Source organism: Ambystoma mexicanum, chromosome 1q (assembly GCF_040938575.1).
Source record: "Ambystoma mexicanum isolate Mex_15411 chromosome 1q, UKY_AmexF1_1, whole genome shotgun sequence".
NCBI lineage: Eukaryota > Metazoa > Chordata > Amphibia > Caudata > Ambystomatidae > Ambystoma > Ambystoma mexicanum.
Genome location: NC_090922.1, coordinates 62,147,749 through 62,165,340, shown reverse-complemented (window position 1 = coordinate 62,165,340; position 17,592 = coordinate 62,147,749).

The window sequence follows — 17,592 nt, the reverse complement described above, 5'->3', positions numbered from 1 at the left end:
GAAATGGAGAGAGGTACAGAGACGCTAAGGGCACAAATGGAGAGTAGCACCGAGAGCCTGAGGGGGGAACTGCATGCGACGTCCAAAGACGTATGTGCCGAACTTGCCGCAGTGCGCCGTGTGCTCACTGAGCTCTCGCAAACCCTTAGGGACATGCATGGACGTGAGCAGGCAGACACATCATCCGTTGCAAGTTCCGTCCAGGGCAGCCCCCAACGTAGATCTGGGAGGAACCTGCGCTCCACAGGCAGGGGTGCCCCTGATACCCGCAGAGGGGGCTTGCAATAGCGACAGCCCACTGACAATGAGCATCTTTGGACACTGGTGTTCGGGGGGGAGGTAGGAGGGTGGAGGGGGTGTGTTGGGCTCACTTGGGTGGCGGGTCGATAGGGTGTTCAACATGACATCACATATGCCATAAAAAGTGCACGATCAACCAATGAGATGTGTGGACATTGATCTTTGTGTACTAGGCCATCATAGGCGTACAGTCCATATTGTGCATGTCCCAGACACACGCAGTGCCACGAGTCCCGTGTCCATGTATCAGCCACCAGGCGTGAGTGCTAGAAGCATGCATCAATGAGATGCTGACGAATGTCACGGGCCTCCGGTGCCTCGCAGACTCCATGAGGTGCTGCCACATCCCCACCCTCATCATGACCATCATCAGGTGCTTGCAGTTCTGCGTCAGGGGGCATGGGCACATTTCTACGTACGCACATGTTGTGGAGCATGACACATGCCATGACCATCTTTGCAACCTTCTCATGGCGGTACAGGAGTGCCCCGCCAGACCTGCTGAGGCAGCGGAAACGAGTCTTCAGTAGGCCGAATGCCTGTTCAATGACTACACGGGTACGTGAGTGGGCATGGTTGTAGTCCTCCTCATGCTGGTCCCGTGGGTTCCGGACTGGTGTGAGGAGCCATCTCTTCAGTGGATATCCAGCATCACCTGTATGTGGACGAGAAACGTATGATGTGGAATGCCATTGCTACGTACGCACACCCCCCCCCCTTCCTGCCAGGTCATTGCCAAATCACATACCCCACATAATCATGCATGTAATGAGACTCACCGAGTAGCCAGGATCTGTTCCCTGCGTGTCGCTCCATGTAGCGTGGTATTGTAGAGTTCCTCAAGACCATAGAATCATGGGTTGATCCAGGGAATCGGGCACAACAATGTGTAATGATCCTGTTGGAGTCACACACCATTTGTACATTCAGGGAATGAAATTGTTTTCGGTTGCGGTACTGGGCCTCCATGGCATGTGGGACGACCAATTCCACATGGGTGCAGTCGATGGCACCAATGCAACCCGGTATGCCGGCAAGTGCATGGAATCCCACTTTTGTGTTGGTAATTTCCTGCTCCGAGCGTGGTAGAGAGATGTAGTCGTCTGCGTGCTGCAGGAGGGCATCGAGCACTTGAAATAGTGTCCGTGAGAACAGTGGCTGAGAAATGCCATGCAACTGTCCGACTGTGTGCTGGTAGGTGCCTGTGGCCAGGAAGTGGAGTACAGACACCACCTTCAGTAGGGGTGGGATGGCGGTTGGGCTATCTATCATGCTGACAAGGTCAGCCTGTGTCATGTCCACAATGGCGGCTATGGTGTCCCGGTCCAGACGGTAGAGGGTGTGGATCTGCTCATCAGTGAGGTTGAACGGATGTGCTCGGAGGCGTGGGATTGCGGGCTGCCTGCGTGGTGGTAGTGGCTGTGCTGGCGGCCCTTGCTGGCCCTGCCTTGGCCTCCTCCTCCTCCTGCGTCTCCTTCGTGCGGCCGGTTGTAGTTGGTGTTCGTCTTCTTCTTGGAGTTGGAGTACTTGCAGTGCTATCAGGTCCCCCAGGGCCAACATCGCGAGTCCTGCCGGTAGCATTTCGGTGTGGTTGTGGGAGAAGACTGGCTGTGCAATTTATGTGTTTTCAGGCTGTATGGCCTCCACCTGTGGTGATTCATTCCACCTGTGCAAAATGCTCTCCCCTTTGGCCGAGCACGTCCCGCGCACAACGCTGCAATTCGGGGAATGGCATCTTGCTATTGCAATCATGTATTTGTACCCGATGGCCGTGTAAGATTGGTTGATATGTTCATTCTGCTGTGGTCCCATTGTTTCACATACTATCTGTGCAGTCGCGAACAGACTTGTGAAGGGTCAGTGGAACGTAGTACTCGAGTAACGGTGGGCCCTCATGCATCACTGTACCGAGTTGCAACGACGGGCGGGGCGTCCCATTTGTGGGTGAAGGCAGTTGCCATTTTCACACACTGCCGCACTCGATGGAATAATTAGTGATTTCAAACGGCCACAGATGCCTCTTCGACGTGATGTTGCAAATGAGGAATTCGAAGGGCGGCGCTTTCGGTTTTCAGCTAGCGGCGAGGAAATGCCCACAGGTCTGACTGCAAATATAACGTACTATTGTTCAATGTCCTTGAGACAGGGGCCATGGCGAGGATGCAATGATTGATATGAATAGTTTGGGATGCGCAATAGCGACGTGGGCGAAGAGGCCGGACGTTCCCAAATACATGTTACTTCACTACACTGGAATTACGGCCTGGGGCACTGTGGATTTTGCAGGCTGCATAACGCACAGACTCAATGGATATTTCTAATGTAATGTGAGTAAATATTCAGGCGTTTTAATCCCGGGATGAGGGAATGATGAATGGATGCATGGCCAGGTGATTTGATACAGAGTTTGCCATGTACAGATCTATCCGCCTCCCCTACGCTATGTGATGCAGGGCTGCCATAGTGGGACCATCGTCTATCTGGCCTTGTTGAGCCCTCCCTGTCTCGACGCGCCCTCAGACACTTGTGTCCATGCACGTTAACATTCCCATCTGATGGATTCTGTTTTGACAGACGCATGCACAGGTACACTCGTTTGTGATGGTGTTTGCACCTCGATATAGATGGTTATGAGTCGCAAGTGGTTTTGGGGTGGTGATGATCCTTTGGAGTGGGCTAGCATGCATATGGCTGTGGATTTAGTGTGATCATTGAAGTGAGTTGTTCGAATGTAGTTCTGATTGCCATTCTGTTCTTTTTCTTTTCTTTTGGTTGACAGGTATCTCCTCCCCTTTTGCCACTGCCATCTGTATGCCACTCCTGCAGATGGGTTTTACTCCCGACACCTGCTGCTTCGTGTTAATCAGTGGAGCAGCATTACGATCTTATGGGACGATCGCCAATGGCCCACATGCCCTTACGCAGTACTGGTGGCTCGGAGCAACATTTCGGCCTTTCAGCTGGACTAGTGCCTCCCCATTGGGACGGCCCTGCGGTTCTGTGCGCTTCCATGTTGCCTTTTCGTACGTGAATGTGGCTCTGTGTACCATGAGGGAACAAGGCGACACACAAGTAGTGGCTGGTCATTTCTTGCGGATGCAGCCCACAATGGTGATAAGTGTTTTGGAGTTCATGGCCTGATGGCTGTATGGGCTTGGTGATTTTGATGTGCATTAAATTTCTATTCTGATTTGGCCCGTGTAGCGTTTTTCTTTGCAAGTGATGTGGCATATGCCTATTTGGGGGGCGATGTATTGTGAGGAGATCTGCATTGGGTTCCAGCTTCGGAGTTTAGTTGCGTGGTACTGTACTGGGCGCGTTTGCCTACGAAGCCCGTGAGGTCAGGGATGGGGGCTGCCAATATGACAGTTTGAATGCTGTCATGCTCAGGGGCGGGGGATTGGGTTTTGTGTAACAGATGCCGGTCAGCCAGGTGGACTGGTGGAATGATGTGATTCTCGGAATATTGCTGGTCACAGGTGCCTGTGTTTGCGTGCGTTTCTTGGTGGGGGACTGTGGTCATGTCCATTGGGATGGCTTCTGTATTCGTGCCATCTGTGCCCTGCAGCTCCCATTGGCCCCTCTTGTGTTTCTTTTGTTCGTTGCCATGCATGGGTGACTTGTACATTTCACTGGTTGCATTGTGACTTCATTGCACCTACGGGGAGTTGTACTTTGTGGGCAGGGAGCGGTGTACAGGCACTCAGTGGGGCCGTTTACGGTTGATTCGCGATGCCGTACTTCTCACCATGGCGGAATGGTACATTCCGCCATGCTTGATGGCGTTAGGTACATGTCCGCTAGGGTCGGAATTGGCGTACCCTTGCGCCATGGTGGTGTTTGCGGTTTGGCATGGCGCGCGCGCGCGTGCTTGGTGCAGTTAGGGTTGGCGTTCACTACGGTGTCGCTAATGGCTTCGTACTTTGCGGTGACAGGTCATAGTCGCACCGAGCGCTATTCGATGGCGGTATTGCATTTCCGCCATCATTTTCCGAATTCCGCAAGGGTCGTAATGAGGGCCACAGTCTTATATTAATAATGACGTACCACCACTATGGAGATTGCACATTACCGCCGTCTGTATGATGTCACTACAATTTGCACTATTTTCTACAAAATGTATGTGCCATTGATATTTTTTTTAGCAATTATGCACATTGCACATTGTCGCCATTTGTAGGGTGTCATTACATTTCCCCATATAACATGAATTGTTCATAGAAATGTTATGTGTTACACCTTTCATTAGGGAAAAGGCTTCGTATTGATAGATTTTTTTTTCATTTTCCCCTCAGCTACTTCCTTCCCTATTGTGATAGTCATGGATTGCAGTGCCCAAGTGACGTTTTTTAATCGTCAAGTGCAGCTATTCGTCACCGGTTGCATGTGCGTCATCATTGAATGGGATGACCACATCGGACCTCTGTCTGTATGCAGTTGTAGCACTAAGAAGCAACATACCATCCTTTCTGGTGTCATAGTTCAAAGCCATTCACGTCGACTTGTAAATCACTATGAGAGGAATACGACTACTGTGTCAACAACGCATATTTTCTGTGTGGTTAAACAACAACGTCACCATTACCACTAACATTTTAAGTAACATACCATGCTTTCTGATGGACTACATCACTGCGATTGATGCTGTCTTGGCGCTGAATGTGAGAGGAAACCGACTACTGTGTCGCCAATGCATACTGTGTGTGTGATAAAAACTGTGCCGCCAGCGCATGGTGACTGCATGGCAAAACATCAACGTCACCGTCAAAATTACTATTTTCATTGTGCAGCACAGACACAAACTTCCGATTTCTCTGCAAATGAGAATAGGGCGATGTTTTAGCGCTGTGCATTGTGAAATAAAAGTACCTTACTCATTTTTACCTGTTAGTGTGTTTTTTTAACAATTTAATCTTTCCCTTCACAATATGCCATGCTACGTTGGAGTATGTTCTTTAGTAGGGTCCGTATCACGGTACGTGAGTCTTTATGGAATCATTTCTTTACGCTGCCAAGGTACGTTATCCAGACCGCTATTGCACACCACTTGGTTTGGCTACCTAAAGCTCAGGCCCATTTATCATGCTTTCGTGCCGTCGGGCTACTTTCTGTCACCCAGATGCCCCAATTACCAAGATTAGTTCTGCATGAAGACGCTATGTTGTCAGATTTGGTATCTTTCTAAAAGTGAAAAAATTAGATCAGGTGCAGTGAAAGTGTTTGCTGTACAGAAACGTTTCCAAAGCAATGCTTCGTTATACCTTCCCACTACACATTTCTTCACCCCATTCAACCTGTGGCACTTACACAAAAATGTGTGCACAGGTCAGCGGTAATGGTGTTGCTTGCAATATTTCTGCCGTTATTGCACTTGACTTCACAGTTTGTTGTGATTTTGTCCAGACGTTAGAAGACTACTCCTTTGCCTTCTGTACGCATATTCTGCCAAACATATTTACTGTATGTTCCACATATTTATGTAAAGTTAATTGCGCACGACCAAACACCTTTGTGTTTTACATGTGGTAGTGTTTTCATATTTCACAAGTGTCGTCATGTACATAACAAATAAATGGTACGCCTTTCGTCTCTGAAGGGTAGGCTGTAGGTATGGTTACTGACCACAATGTCGGGGAGCTAAATACTGCCCTTTACTGGTTGGGACAAAACATTGCATTGAAGTCGACATGTCCCCAAGGCACTGCCTTTCTGTTAAAGGTGTTGCTGATAACGACACATTTTAGAACAAATACAAATGTCCTTTGACCACTACGGTCACACCTTTTCCTTTTTTCCTTTCTGGCAGCTGTAATGGAAAACGCAAAAAGAGTTTCTATGCAACACCCGCCTTCCTTTTTCATGGTGGCCACCTTGGAAAAGGATTTGTTTTCTTCAAACGGGAACGCCGGAGGCGTTCCGGTTGAAGATAAAAAAAATCCTTTTTTATGTTCCCACGGGTTAGTGCTGTAAAATCTCTATTGGTAATGGCATTCAACCCCCATTTTTTTTAGTGTGGAATGGGGTTTACTGATCCAAAGACCTTGGTATGCACTCTTGGTTCTATTGTGGTGCAACTTTCCCTGTTGAGTTCTGTACGAAAGTGTTGCAGTTACAAGTCCGTAGAACAACATAAAATGTCCTTCCGCACTATCAACGACTCACACATCTTATTGTGAAGTGTGTATGTGTTCTGCACCATGTGGCCATGCTGTGCAACAGCATATGCTACTGTGCAATTGGTAGGAAGATCGGCAGTGAAGTCAAATGTTCCTTTGCGGTATGCTTATGTGTTACTATTGGAATCCTTCTAAATGCTGAACAAAAATGTTGGTCAACTTATGTTATGAATCACTTACAGTAATGCAAACCTATGCAAATCATTGAAAAAACGTTTGTCAAAGGGACATTATGGTTACGTTGCCCTACTAAAACGTGCAAAATTCACTACAAAAAAACTTTGTTAAAGGGACGTTATGGTTAAGTTGCCCTATTAAATACCTATGCCATTCAGTACAAAAACTAAAAACCGCTGAAATTCGGCAGTTATGGTAGGCTAAGCACCCGTTTTTCCCCCATCAGTACTCTCCACTGCTTCCACTGCTACCACTACCACCCCGGACATGAAAGATGCAATCACACATGTCATTGCTGCCATCACTGACACCATCACATGTTTAGCCCCTTTGTTTTATGTCAGCTAAGCAACCATAACTCGCACCATCTACGTGCATTGCTAACACTAACGCCCAGGACATCAAAGATGACATCACAAATATCATTGAGGACATCACTGATGACATCACATGTGTGCCTCACTTATTTTGGTGCATTGAAAAATGTAGGCTAGGTGGTTTTATTCACTGACCAGCACAATATGAAAATTGAAAAGGTGCTGTATACCAAAACGTTACCCTTGTCGTGTGTTCTTAAAGTACTTTCCTTAGGGTCTGGTGACAGCTCATGATGCACATGCATGGGGCAATGGCAGTACTCAAACACACAATTAATTTGTATACAGGAAGATAAACTGTGGGATGCTGCTAGTCATTTCTACCCTACTTCAGTTTCCCTGTATGTGCCGCTCAGTTATATGCATTGGGTTGGCATATGTATTGTTTTTTTTAACATCTTTTTATTAATTTCAGCATATAAAAACATAACGAGCTCAACATCGAAAAACAAAAAACCAACACCAACAAAATTTGCCTCCCTCCCCCCAACCCCCATCGTAGCAAAAGCAGACTCTATAGTTCGGAGACCTCCAGCATCCTCATCCACAGGTGATGTCCAATAATCAGTCTTTGGGGGCACCATTGTTCCCTAAACTCCCCCTTCAAGTAGTCCAGCGTCTTGCCCCAATCTGCTGCGAAACTTGTCAACTTCCCCTCCCCCGCGTATGTTGCCCATTCCAGCGAGAGAATTTCCCACATTTTCCTGATCCAGTCCTGCTCCGCGGGAGCCTCCGAGCTCTTCCAGTTCCGAGCAATTAGACCCATTGCCGCGAGGGTGGAGACCACTCGTGCTTTGCATTTCCCCCGACTGCGCCCCTCCCCCTCCACACCAACCTTCCCTAGCAATATTTCCTGAGGGTCTTGGCTGTCTCCCAACCCCGAGGTTGCAGATTGGGCACGCGCCATGTCACACCAAAAAGGCCTAATGCGCGGGCAGTCCCACCATATATGTGCTGCTGTGCCCACCTCCCCACAACCCCTCCAGCAAGCATCTGAGGCTGTTGGGTACATTGCGCGGAGCCGGGCGGGGGTATAGTGCCAACCAAAAATATACTTATACCAAGCTTCCTGTAGTTGAGAAGCCCTAGCAAATTTTGGGATCAGCCTCCACAACACCTCCCAGTCTCCCCATGCCATGTCCATCCCCCCCAGCTGCTCCCAGCTCTTCATGTACGGCCAAGTAACCCTCGGGGTCGTGCTCTCCAACAGTTTATATAAGTCCGATATAAGACCTCTAGAACCGTTGTGGGTAGTGAGAAAACGCTCGAATTGTGTTAAATCGCGTGTTGCTGCTTCCCTAACTTCCGTTGACATGACCCAATGTCTAATCTGGAAGTACCTAAGTCTTTCCCCGTTCCCTACCCCGAATTGTGACTTACATTCCTCAAAGGTTTTCACTCCCTGGGTGGAGAACATATCCCTAAGAGTCCTACACCCTCCTTCCTCCCAGCTCCGGAACGCTCCCCTCTCCAGCCCTGGCGAGAAGTCTCTGTTAAAGATCGGCGTGAACGGGGACGGGAAAGACGAGATCCCTCGTCTCTCCACTGCCCCGTCCCATGCATCTACCAATCCCTTCGTGATATCGCTCAGATATATATGTGGTGGCCGCAGCCTCTGGGGGAGCCACAATACTTCACCCAGGTGGTGTCGAGCAACTGCTCTATCCATTTTCACCCAATGCTCGTCATAAATCGCTGCAAACCATTCCCTGATCACCCGGAGAAGCGCCGCCTCATGATATCGCCTGAAATCCGGTAGGCCCAAGCCCTCGCGTCCCCTAGACGCCGTGAGATGATGCCACGAGAGGCGCGGCCTCTTCCCATTCCAAATAAACTGCCTGGCCACCCGGTCCAATTCCTTAAAGAAGCCCCCAGGGACAGACAGAGGGATTGCCTGAAACAGGTAGAGTATACGGGGGAGGATCACCATTTTCAATACCGCCCTCCTCCCGAGCCACGAGATCCCCAGATTGCCCCCCATCTATTCAAGTCCTTTTTGATCGCCTTTAACATGGGAGGGTAATTCGCACCATACCAGCCACAAAGGGAGGGGGTCACCCGCACCCCGAGGTATCGCAGTCCACCCGGGCTCCACTTGAATGGAGAGAGAGCCTTCAGTGCCTTGGCCTCTTCCTCCCCAAGGGATAGATACATCAACTTGGACTTCTGCCAGTTAATCCGCAGGCCCGACACCTCCCCAAAATCGGTCAGCAGATCTATGCATGCCCTGACAGATTCCTTCGGATGCGTCAACATAAGAAGCATATCGTCCGCGAAGGCCGCAAGCTTATGCTGGTATCCCCCAAAAGATATGCCCTGAATCCCATCTGCCTCTCTTATAGCTATTAACAGAGGTTCCAGGTAAATAGCATAAATCAGTGGGGACAAAGGACACCCCTGCTTAGTTCCCCGTCGCAGGCTAATTGAGTGTGACACCTCCCCATTCACTAGGATCCGTGAGCTAGGGTTCCTATAGTTTGCCACCACCCTGTTGATGAATTTTGCTCCGAGGCCCATTGTTTCCATAACCCGAAACAGGAACGACCACTCCACCCGATCAAACGCTTTTTCGGCGTCGAGCGCCAATAAGATCGCCGGAGTGGTCGTCTTCCGTGCCTTCTCAACAACATGGGCTACCCTTCTGATGTTGTCAGCCGTCTGCCTCCCGGCCACAAACCCTGTCTGGTCTTGGTGTACCAGCGATGGCAGATACTTTTCCAGCCGACCGGCTAGTATTTTAGTATATATTTTTGCCTCCGTATTTATGAGGGCTATAGGCCGATAAGATGTGCACTCCTCCGGGTCCTTCCCTGTCTTGTGTATAAGCATTATTTTAGCCTCCTCCATCGATGGGGTTATCCCGCCTCTAAGCTCGAATGAGTTAAATAATTGTGTTAAATGTAGGACCAGCAGGTGGGAGTATGCCTTATAAAACGATGCGGGGTAGCCGTCCAGGACTGGAGCTTTCCCCCGAGGGAGAGCCGCTATAGTGGCTCTGACCTCGTCCTCTGTGATGTCTCTGCCTAACTCGCACCTCTCGTCCCTGGATAGTCGCGGGAGGGGAAGAGCCTCAATAAAATCCCTTTGTGGACCTGGCGCTACATTCTGCGAAGAGTAGAGTTCTTTATAGAACTCCGCCAACCTCCTCTTAATCTCTTCCGTCCGTATTGTTTGTTTTAGCACAAATGTGTATTAAGTGTAGATTTGTGAGGTAGTTATTACATGTGTAACATTACACAATCACCACTGACATCTTGCTACCAACATAATAGAAAGAACCCCTAGTAGCAGGGACTTTTTAGGAATATTATTTTCACATGTGATGTCATCAGTGATGTCATCAATGATATTTGTGATGTCATCTTTGATGTCCTGGGTGTTAGTCTTAGCAATGCACGTAGATGGTGCGAGTTATGGTTGCTTAGCTGACATAAAACAAAGCGGCTGAACATGTGATGGCGTCAGTGATGGCAGCAATGACATGTGTGATGGCATCTTTCATTCCTGGGGTGGTAGTGGGAGCAGTGGAGAGTGCTGATGGGAAAAATGGGTGCTTAGCCTACCATAACTGCCGAATTTCAGGGGTTTTTAGATTTTACTTGTAATCATAACGTCCTTTTAACAAAGTTTTTGTAATGAATGGCATAGGTTTTTTATAGGGCAATTTAACATAAAGTCCCTTTAACAAAGTTTTTTTTGTAGTATATATCGGCTACTGGTTACCCACGTAGAAGTAATTTGCAACAAAGAGGTACCTGCCCCCCACTTTCATGCCTGAATGTTTTTCCCTTAGGTGGGAGATATGTCTTAGGCTCTGCCCCTGGAATGTATGACAATGCTGGAAAAAACAGGGGCCCTTCGGTTTACATGACTAATGTCCCCGTTTACCCTTGGGTGCTTCTGAAGATGCTGATGCACTGAGAAACACATGTTTACATTGGTTAAGGGTGACCAGGGGTCGTTTATCAATCACTGGAAACAATATTATTAAATGTGTCAGGGGCTCACAATCAAACTCTAGTACTGATTAAATAGAGGTCCATTTGAAATCATGGAATTTGGTTGAATACATTTTGAGCATAGATATTTGCTGTGATCTGAACACTGCTAGATGGGAGTACGCAATTTTTCAGTTCCAATTTTAAGCGATACCAGCAGGTACGGCCGAGATTGGCCTATGCTGCTACTTTGAGGAACAATGGGTTAGGGAGAGGGGAGCGCAAGTAGACCTGCAGAAAGTGGTATGATCGTGACCCCGTGTGACTTAGATCTGGTAAACTGACTGAAGGGGCAAGGGAATGTAGAGTATTGCCCGACCCTGATTGGTGCCGTTTTGTTAGAAGGCATCAGGTAATAGTCTCAAGAAACATGGGCACTTGACCCTATTGAGTTTCCAGGTAATGAAAATTACATGGTCCCAGGTACTAAAGGCCCCAGGGGAAGACCAATGAGAGGTCTCCAGATTTGGATCGATGTAAACTTGGGTTGGAAGGTGGCCAATGTTGTGACAGACTCCCCAGATCTCCAGCTGCTAATTGTGCCAATAAATGAGATTGAACGGTTCCCGTTGTCTAATTTGTACAATAGACCTAATGTGGCAACCGGTGTGAGCGCGTTATTGAAGCTACAGGGACTGATTACTTTAAACGACCCGAAGATCTCAAAATGCCAACTCAGTCTGGTGGCAGGGCACATGAATCTTCAGATAGAACCCCTGGAAGCTACCAAAGATCTTTGGGATGACCAGGATACAGCCTGGTCTATTCCCACTCGATTGGCCAAACCCCCAAAGAGAACACAAAGCTGCAGCAGAATTAGCCTGTATCATTGCTAATCTAAATCTTAGGGCCTACAATGGCAGGCTATAAGAAGATCGCCCAGCAAAAATAACATTAAATGGCTGTCATGGGTCATCACACATTGACTATATTTTTATTTCAGTTAATAGTTGGGATTAAGTTAATGACTTTTAAGTGGTTGACAGAAGGGGAAGTGATCCTAATCCCCTTGTGCTTGGATTTCTTAGGCAGAGACCATCAATGCCATCTCAAGGAACACTCTGTGGCAGGTTTTAACTGATCGGAAATGCACATGTACCATTGGTGGAACTAATCAAATTGTTGTATTCCTATGGGCTAGGAGGGGAACAATCTAAGCCCTTTGCTGTGAATAAAGGGGTCCTCCAAGGGTGCGTCCTGGTGTCCCTCCTTTTTTTTTCCATTTACTTTCAGGGCATAGAGGCTGCACTGGAGGTTGGCGCACTTGACACATCTAGAATTGCGTCCAGGAAATTGCAAGCCCTTTTTTACAGAGACGATGCAGTGAATTTAAGAACATCTCCAAAGGGGCTAGATACATCACTGGATATTTTCAAGGCTAAGAGTAAAGAACTTGGTCTGTAGCTTAATATTAATAAAACAAAAGTTATGGTTTTTAAACCACGCTTTGTAAAGAGTAGTCCCTTGAGAACAGTAATTGTTGGTATAGGCTGGAACAAGTAAAATCATAATTTCTTTTTTTTTTTTTTAAAAAGGGACTAGGTTCCATGAATCAGGTGCTGAACTGAACAACTTCTTAAAGTTGAGAGGAGCCCGGGGAAATACAGTGGGGGGGAGTGTATTCTTTTTGTTCCCGCCATGGTAGCAGGGCAACCCCGCCAGCTCTGGATTTGTGTGAAAAACAAGCTTTGCCAGCATCCCTTTACGGGTTGGAACTTTGGGGTTATGCTAACGCGACATCTTTATCTATGCTGGAGAACAAATTTATGAAAGGAACATGTTACTTACCTGTAACTGTTGTTCTCCAGCATGGGTCTGGCATGGATTGATATGCTCATGAATATTCCCTGTCGTCAGGCTGGGAATCCTCGGTAAAGAAAAAAAAAAAATCAGTTTCAGTTTCGTTTCTGAACTGTCTTTCTACTAATAACCAATCACTGGTCTCTGAGTCATACCGCTCCCAGCCAATGACTGCCCTCTACCTAAGCCGCAGAGGGGTTGGAGGGAGGGTTCGCATTTGAATCCATGCCAGACCCATGCTGGAGAACAACAGTTAAAGGTAAGTAACTTGTTCCTTCTCCAGCATGGGGTCTGGCATGGATTCACATGCTCATGAATACAAGAATACATAGCAGTACACACATGCACAACCACGGGAGGTTGCAAGGCTCACCATTGAGCATTTCAACAACTCAACATTAAGCATCTCTTACCTCCTCACCAGGCTCACCTTCAAGCGAACAGGTTGCGCAGCACTGCCTGGCCTCCTCTGGACTCCTCCCTGGAATCCTGGTCGATGCAGTAGAATCTCGTGAAGATGTGTGTAGACCTCCATGTAGCAACCCTGCAGATGTCCAGCAGGGGCAGACCAGACAGGAAAGCCGTAGTAGCAGTGATCGCTCTGGTTGAATGGGCTCTCGGACGGTCGGGCAAAGGTCAGTTTGCCAACCGGTGACAGTGCATGATGCAGCCGGAGAGCCATCTGGAAATGGAAGTCTTCGAGAGGGCCTTCCCTTGGTTCACAGGTCCAAAGTTGACAAACAGCTGTGATGTTGTCCGAAAACTCTTTGTGCGTTCCACGTAGAACTTCAGCGCTCTAGCCACATCCAGCGAGTGCAAAGTCCTCTCAGCTGGCGACGAAGGTGACGGGAAGAAAACAGGTAACACCAAGGGCTCGTTGAGATGGAAGTCCGACGGCACCTTGGGCATGAAAGAGGGGTTCGTCCTCAGCACTACCCTAGTCTCGTGGAATGTCAGATATGAGGCTTACAGGAGAGGGCCTGGATCTCTCCCACTCGTCGTGCGGAGGTGATGGCCACAAGAAAAGCTGTCTTCCACGATAGGAACTTCAGCGGTGCCGAGTGCAGAGGCTCGAATGACGGACCCACGAGCCTGGAATTCCTTCACCAGGCGATGCAATCACAGCGATGACTGCCCCAGAGTTCTGGTGTAGCGGGAAATAGCCGCTAGATGGATTTTGATGGAGGCATGTGCCAGCCCCGCCTTGGCCAGCAACAGCAAGTACGGCAGCACTTGAGGGGCCGTGATCCGCAGGGGGTTGATCTTCTGTGCGCGGCACCAGACAGAGAACCTCTTCCACTTATGTCCATGGAACTTAAGAGTTGAGGATGCCGTGGCCTTTGCAAGGACTTCCTTGCAGTCCGCCGGGATGTCATAGCCTCCGAACTCTAGTACTGCAGGAGCCAGGCCTGCAGGTTCAGCGATCCCGGGTCGTGATGTAGGATGGCACCTCCTTCCCTGGCGAGAAGATCCGCGTCTGTCGGCAGTTTGACTGGGGGGGGATGCTGACAAGTCCAGAAGGTCTGGAACCATATCTGCCTCGGCCACGCCGATGCGCAGAGGATCATCCTGCACCGGGACCGTCTGAGTTGACTGATGAGTCACAGAAGCAATGGCAACGGTGGGAACGCATACAGGAACAGGCCGTCCCGGGGGAAGGAGAATGCATTGCCCATGCTCCCTGGCTGACGAAACCTGCTGGTGAACCTCCGGCACTTGGTGTTCTTCGCCGTCGCAAATAGATCAATCTGGGGACTGCCGCACCATCGGAATAGAAGATCCACTTGATCCTGCAAATGTTCCCGCTCGTGGCAGGAGCGCAGCTCCCTGCTGAGTGAGTCGGCGACAGTGTTTTTCACTCCTGCCAGATGAAAAGGTACCAGGAATATCCCCTGGGCGACGGCCCAGTGCCACAGATCCTGTGCTTCCCTGGATAGGGCTGGGGATTGGTACCCCCTGCTTCCGGATGTAGAACATCGTGGTGGTGTTGTCGGTGAAGACCCATACCACATTGCCCTTAATGGACGGAAGGAAAGATCTGAGGGCCCAGAACACGGCTTGCAGCTCCAGGACATTGATGTGCAGGGACCTCTCCTCCGGGAGCCAACGGCCTCTTGCGTGGAGATCTCCGGTGTGCGCTCCCCATCCCTCCAGGGAGGTATCCGTCGTCACAGTTTCCTGGTGCGCTGGGGCCTGGAAGTCCATGCCCGCCGCGAGATGCACGCGGGTGCCCCACCACCGTATCGCTTGATGGAAAGTCTCATTGAGTGGGATCTTGTCTTCGAAGCTTCCCGCCACTTGCATCCAACGGGCGTCGAGGAAATCCTGCAGTGCAAGCATCCGCAACTTGCAAAGACGCACGAGGTAGATGCACGATGACATCATGCCGAGCAGGGACTTGATGGCCCTCACCCTGGCCACTTCCATGGTCAACAGCCGTTGTACCTTGCCCAGGATGGCCCTCGTCCTTTCCTCCAACAGTGAGGCCAATCGTGCCACTGTCGAGTCTGGCTCCCAGGAACAGGGCGTCCTGCAACGGTACCAAGTGGGACTTCGCAAAGTTGATCGAGAATCCCAGTTCCGTGAGCAGGAGGACGGTCTTCGCTGTGTGGTCGACGGCAAGTTCTCTTGACTTTGCTCGGATGAGCCAATCGTCCAGATAGGGGTATACATTGATCCCCTGCAGGGGCAGCCACGCCGCCACTGGTGCTAGGCACTTGGTAGAGACCTTTGGAGCCGACTTCAACCCGAAGGGCAGGGCCTTGAACTGGTAGTGCCGCCCTTGGGCCACGAAACGTAGGAACTTTCGATGTCCTTTGTGTATGGGGATGTGTAAGTAGGCATCCTCCAAGTCCAGCGACGATAGGAAGCCGCCTTCCTCCAGCTGTCCCAGCACGTGCTGAAGGGTAACCATCCAGAACTTCTGGGCTTTGATGTATTTGTAGATGCGCCGAAGGTCCAGGATGGGCCGGCAGCCGCCGGTCTTCTTTTGGACGAGGAAGTACTGCGAGTATACTTCGAAGCCCCGGAGCCTCTTTGGGACGACTTCTATCACGCCCTTTCTCAGCATGGCTCGTACCTCCAGAAGCAGCTGTGGAACGTGGTTTTCTTTCCTGGCCACAGGTGGGAAACAGGGGCACTTCTTTTGGAACTCCAGAGTGTGCCCGTGGGCCAGGGCATCCAGCACCCAATGGTCGGTGGAGATGGACTCCCACACGCCGACGAAGTTCGCCAGCCAGCCTCCCACCGGGGTGGTTAGGTTGGGGCCCGACGTCACGGCCGGTTCAGTCCTGTTGCCACCCTGGGCTCCTTGGCGACGACGACGGTATCCACCGGCCTTGCTGTGGCCTCTGTAAGCGTCTTGTGACGAGGAACGGGCAGCTTGGCGGTACGACAAACTGCCGCCGAATCCTTTGGAGGCACCTTGGGATTTGCCTCCGGAGGTCCGAAAGGACGGCCGTCGTTGATGAAGAGTGCCTAGGGCATGGGCATTCTCGGTGTCTGCTTTGATGGCCTGTAGCGACTCGTCCACTGCTTTACCAAACAGGTTGTTATTGTCGAAGGGCATGTCTAGTACCCTGGCCTGCACATCCTGACGGAAGTCAGTGGCCCTGAGCCAACCGCGTCGGCGTAGGCAAACGCTGTTGCCCATCTGACGAAAACCGGTATCAGTGATGTCCGTAGCTACAGTGATGGCAGGATCTGATGCCACCTCGCCTTCTTTCAGGATTTCCAGGGCCTCCGCCCTCTTGTCGTCCGGGAGGAAGCCCAGGATAGGGGCCATCTTGAACCACAGCTCTGCATCATAGCGGGCCACGATCGCGAGGGCGTTGGCCGCCTTAATGGTCGTCGCTGCCGATGAGATGACTCGACGTCCTATGGCGTCTAGCTTCTTTCCCTCGCTGTCCGGCGGGGAAGTGGAGGATGACGCCGTCGTCCCTGCTGCTTTCTTCTTGACTGCTGCAGAGACTACAGAATCCGGGGTCGGTTGGCCCTGAGGCACATAGGAGCGGAATCTGGGACCCGGTACTTCTTCTCGTACCGGTCTCTCTTCGTAGGGGCCATGGAAAGGTTCTTCAGAAGGGACAGTCCTTCATCCCATGTGTCGTCCAACAGCAGGACCGAGAGTACAATTTTCCTCTTGGCTTCCCGTCGTTGGTAAAGAAATCCCTCCTTCTATTGTTCCTCGGGGGACAGCTGGAAAACTTCTGATGCCCTGGCGATCATGGCATGAAAGGAGCTAATTTCGTCGGGGGGGTGCGGGGGCGGGCGGGCGATCGACGACAGGAGATCCATTCCGTCGTCGCCACCCTCGTCAGTCGCCGTCGTCGCCGTCTCTGTCCCAGTCTTGTCTCTCGGAGGAGGGGATAGTGGTGAAGGCTGGAAGGGAGGGGGAGGAATGACTCGCCTCCGCTTGTTCGGTGGGCTCCCCGACGGGCCAGGCGCCGATGGATCATCAGATGGGGGTAAGGGCAACCTTGTACTTATCTCTGTACACAGGGTCTGCAAAGCCATCAAGATTGTCCCTGAATTGTCCTGTTGCGTAGGCATCGGTTGCGACGGCTGGGGCGTGGGGTCCTCCGTTTCCGTTTCCTCCACGGCCCGCGGCTCCTCATCGGTTCCACTGTTGCTCTGTACGTCTGCATCATCAGGATCCTTCCCGTAGGTCCTGACCTCCTCGAACTTCTTGTCCAGTATAGCTTTGAGGCCAGCCAGCTCATCCTCAGAGGTAGTATATATGTCCATTAGGGCTACTGTGCCCTC